Source organism: Poecilia formosa, unplaced genomic scaffold (genome assembly GCF_000485575.1).
Source record: "Poecilia formosa unplaced genomic scaffold, Poecilia_formosa-5.1.2 Scaffold636, whole genome shotgun sequence".
NCBI lineage: Eukaryota > Metazoa > Chordata > Actinopteri > Cyprinodontiformes > Poeciliidae > Poecilia > Poecilia formosa.
In genome coordinates, this window is record NW_006800575.1 from 112342 (window position 1) to 117370 (window position 5029).

Below are 5029 nucleotides of genomic sequence, written 5' to 3' on the forward strand. Positions count from 1 at the left end.
ATGTCCAACTGCAGACTTATCTTCACCTGAATAATATTGGTGAAAAATTTCAGTCTGGCTATAAATTGTGGCACAGCACTTTTAAAAGTTTTAAATTTTTTTCTGTTAATTGTTGATGAGGGTAAATCAGCTGTTCTTTTACTTTTAGATCTGTCTGCTGCTTTTGACACTATGGATCACAGCACTTTTTTTGACCCGTCTGGAGTCACTTGTTGGTATTCGATGTACATCAATGAGTTGGTTCCGGTCCCATCTTTCAAATAGGAGTTTTTCTGTAAATGTAGGACAACATTCTTTCTCTGTGTCTCCTCTGAAGTATGGGGGAAAAAAATGAGTATGGGGAAAAAAATGAAAAATGTCTCCTCCGGTGCTGGAAAGTGAGGGGGACGCGGTGCTGTAACGCATCTTCGGAGAGAGCCTGTGTGACTGGCCCGGGCTCCTCTCAGCTCCTCCACGGCTGAAGTTAGGAGCCTCCGGGGTAGGTCCCGCTTCCTGCTTCCTAAAACTGTAGTTTTAGGTCAAACCTAAAACTGTAGATCAGTTATAGATCTTGGGTTGATCCTAACTGATCAACCCAAGATCAGTTGGGTTGATCTATAGGACAATCCTATAGATCTTGTCTTGTAGAATGGTGTACTTGATGGTTGGTGTTTCCTGTAGTGATCTGTTATTTGTTGATAAAGATTTTGTACAAAAGAATCTTGTTGTTGAGCCTTCCAGATGTTCGGCGTAGACGAGAAGTGTCTCGCATTGACCAAAGTACAACTGCACAGGAAAGTGGGGAATGGTTTGAAATGTCAATTGGGCCTTGTGACAGAGCATCCGAAATTGTGTTATATTTTACTTTTCGATACTCAACAGTAAAAGAGATGGAGAGTCAAGTACTGGGTTATTGAGTTTTGAATACCCAGACCAACAATGAATGGTTAGTTACAATAGGGAAATGTCGTCCTTCAATGTAATACCTTCATTTTCAATGGCCCACACAACACATGTGATGGAGAGGCAACAATATTCAAACGTCAGGGATTAAAATTCACCATTCAGCCACACCCACAGGATTTACCATCTTGGTATTCTATGTCGTTAAACACAAGTTTAAACCTATGAATTAAAGTAAAAGGAGGAGAATCGGTAGGAAAACAGGTGACTTCCTGTTCAAAGGGGGCATGCACACTTGATGTTTAATGACAAATAGTCAAATTTTGAGGGTTAGCCACACCCACATGCTTTGATATAGGAAAAAAAAGATGGCTATTGACCTCAATACTATGCTGAGTGATTATGAGCTTGTATCTCAAAAGCTGTAGGAGGATTTTGCTCCGATACAATATGTCTAACGGAGACAACATGGCAGCTTTGATCCAAAATGGCNCTCTGAGCTGCAGAGCAAAGAGTCCAGCCCACAACCTCCCAGCTGCTTTCTATAAAGATGGCTCCTTCATTGGTCATGAAACTACTGGGAACCTGACCCTCAAAGCCGTGAAGAGATCTGATGAAGGCCTCTATAAGTGTAACATCAGCGGTCAGGGAGAGTCTCCATCCAGCAGGATCTCTGTGGAAGGTCAGCAGCTTCTCTGGATTTTCTTTAAAACATCTGAATCTTTGTGACAAATATGTGACTACACCTTTATTTGTAGAGAAATTCAGCACCTCCTCTCCATCCCCCAGTATCTCTGTCTCAGGTAGGAGCTTCACTTGCTTAGTTTATAAAATCTCAATATCCACAATGAAACATTATTTTTTTTTAATTTTTTCAGAAAAATCCTCTCCTGCTGCACCTACATTTTTATTTGCCCTCCTGTCTGTTGTGCTTGCCGTTGTTGTGGTTTTACTGCTATTGCTGGGCGTTCTGGTGAGAAGACATGCAAACAGGAAACCTGGCAAGACAAAAAACACCGGATGTTCAGGTGTTGTTTCACACATTAAGCTTTTACTTTAAAGATGTTCCGATTTTGTTTTAGTTGTACAAATTTAGTCACACTTCAAACGGGAGTCTGAGTCAGGACTGTGAATTTTGGTTGATTTCAGCTAATGAAGAGGAAGTTGGAGAGAAGGACATCATATACGGAGACATTCGCATATTGCCTCATCAACAAAGGAGTAACGCACCAAAAAATGGTAAAAACAAAAACAAAAGCTGTTGTGTTTATATTTATTTCCAAAAATCTTCACATTAATTGGACTTTCTTACATTTTGTATTGTGATTAGGATGTGATATAACAACATAAAGTGCAACATAATTAGAGGTAGAAGGCTGCTTGGGTTCTAAAATCACAACATTTACAGGTTCTTTAACTGAGACAATGCAACAAATATCATTCATATGTCTGTGATCAAAATCTTCTTGATCAACAAGGACAAACATTATCTGTTGTCAGTTTGAGTATCTAAGACTAAAGGTAGCATTTGACCACTTTATTGTTTTTGCAGTCTGTGGTTAACAGCCTCCTGCTGCTATGTGGTCGTCCAGTTTCCTGTTTTTCTATTTGAGCTCAATGTGGACGTGCATGTTGCACCATGTCTTACACAACATCAGCATCTTATTCACCCTACATTTATGTACATATGCTGTACATGTTTCAGAATTAATGCAAATAAAGTTATTAGTTTCCAACATAATAATGCTTTTACTAAATTAAAACCAAGATTGAAGCAAACAACTTCATTTTCAGATTTTGTGGTTGGAAAATATCCTTTCAATAGTTGATAATTTACAACAAAAATAATTACGGTGTCTAAACATAATTAACAATTGATGTCAGTATTGAATGTCAGTTTTTGGGGGTTTGATTTGACACAGGGTTGCATGTTGGAACATCTGTTACCTTTCAGTCAGAAGGTCAGAGGTTCAAACCCCAGCCTGGAGTCTCTGATTTACTTCCTGTACATGGATTGTTTTACTCTGGACAGTCCAGTTTCCTCCCACAGGCCAAAAAACACGAATAGTTAAAAATCATCTGAATTGCCCTTTGGTATGTGTTCCTGTATTTGTGTTATCATGTGTTAACTCTCCCCCTATGACAGGCAGCTTTAAACAATGACTTTTGTATAAGAGTAGTGTTTGTGTTTACTTCTTTGCTGTGTGAATGGTATTGCAGCAGATTGTATTTTATTTCACAGAGAGCCATCCAGAAGCTGTCTATTCAGCGGTGAGGACAGAGGACATCAACTATGGACAGATCATCATCAAAAAGGACAAGACAAAGAGCAGAGGTAGAATTTAATCCCTAAACCTTAAAGTTACNTGCATAAACGCCATTCGCCGTTTTGTATGTAGGAGAGGTCAAGTTACCACCATGAGGTCAGACAATGGCACAAATTTTGTGGCGGCTGAACGAGAGCTAAGGAAAGCTATCCAACAGTTGGATAATGAAAGAATTGAGAGAGTCCTGCAACCAAGGGGGATAAAGTGGATATTCAACAGCCCAGCTGCCTCTCATCAGGGTGGGGTTTGGGAAAGGCAAATTCGCACTGCACGAAGAATCCTCAATTCCCTACTGAAAGATCAGTCAGTGAACGACGACGGTCTACATACAGTAATGTGTGAAGTCGAGAGCATAATCAACGGCAGGCCGCTCACAAGCGTTTCAGATGATGTCAATGACATAGAGCCTTTAACCCCAAACCATTTGTTGCTTCTGAAGGCTCAACCAACTCTGCCTCCAGGTGTCTTCAGCGAAGATGATGTCTACACCAGAAGAAGGTGGAAACAAGTCCAGTATCTCGCGGACTTATTCTGGGCTCGTTGGACACGCGAGTATCTTCCACTTCTGCAGGAGCGACAGAAGTGGCTGAAGCCTAGAAGAAACTTCATGGCAGGCGATGTGGTGCTTTTGGTGGACAGTTCCTCCCCTCGCAACTCCTGGGTCATGGGGAGAGTGGTTGAAACACTGCCAGACTCAGGTGGAGCAGTGAGAAGAGTGAAATTGAAGACCAGTACCAGCACGCTGGAGCGACCTGTGAACAAGCTATGCCTGCTTCAGGAAGCTACGCCAGAGGACTAACGAAGAAGACAAGTTGATATGTGGACATTCTTTGTTTAAGGATTTTGGCTCTTAGAGTTTTAAGTTTATAATTGTTTAGTTTCCTACCTAACCAATTAGGGGCCGGGTAATGTAAGAGCCAGTTAATGGAGAATTCAATTTATGATGAGTATATTTTCTAGAATGTATAACTTAGATAATTTAAAAAGGATGCTTTTATTGTGAAAAGTAATTTTGGCTTCCACTACGTAATACGTAACATTAGTACTGCCTTACGCACGTTTAAGGTCAGATTGCAGTTGGATGCGGTGGAAGCAACACAGTTTTTTGACCGATCTGTACCGAGCCTTTTCATTTTTCTGTAAATGTATTTTTTTGAGTTCTTTAAGTAAACATCGTAAAAGAAGACTTGGTTTCAGTCGCGTGATTCAAATACTGGTTGTTGGACAAACTGCAAAGGTGGTACAACGAACTTTTGGGACGCAGAGTGCCACTACAATAATAAATGTTATAATGTATTGTGAAAAATGTTGAAGCCTATGTCTCTCATCCCTCCTTCATAACTTAAACTTGTATTTTTAGTACATATTTGATAATTGCACCTTTTGGGATTCTGATTTCTGTAGTAAAGCATGCCATTATATCCTTCTCAAGTTTTTGTAGTTTGGTAAAAAAAAAATTCCTTTAATTTTAGTTTGTGTAAGAAAAAAACTTGGTGGTTATCTTTTAAAATCTCAGCCTGGAGCAGTGTGAGCACAGAAATAAAACCTGAACCTCAGAGCTGCATTCATCTGCCTTTGAAGGTTCAAAACTAAAATAATCTTATTTATATAAAACTAAAATAATCTTATTTATATAAAACTAAAATAATCTTATTTATATAAAACCAGTCTCAGCCAGCAGATATGTTGTTGTTGGTGCCTGCTGGCTGAGGCTGGTTGGGTTACTTCTGTTGGCTGCAGCTCTCAGAACTTTGAGAATGTTTTTTCCTCCTTTGTGGTGTCATCTTATATAAATAGAGCTGCGGTTTTGGTGTCTGTCA

General features: G+C 39.7%; 1 long non-coding RNA gene across 1 annotated transcript in view; it reads left to right on the forward strand.

Annotated features, from left to right (window-relative positions):
- The first annotated feature begins 1377 nt into the window (after positions 1-1377).
- Positions 1378-5029, forward strand: part of LOC103130443 (uncharacterized) — a 13876-nt gene continuing 10224 nt past the window's right edge. The window contains exons 1-5 of the long non-coding RNA XR_475212.2: positions 1378-1564; positions 1641-1685; positions 1761-1910; positions 2032-2121; positions 3125-3217. This is a non-coding gene — a long non-coding RNA (uncharacterized LOC103130443). The remainder of the gene's footprint in view (positions 1565-1640; positions 1686-1760; positions 1911-2031; positions 2122-3124; positions 3218-5029) is intronic.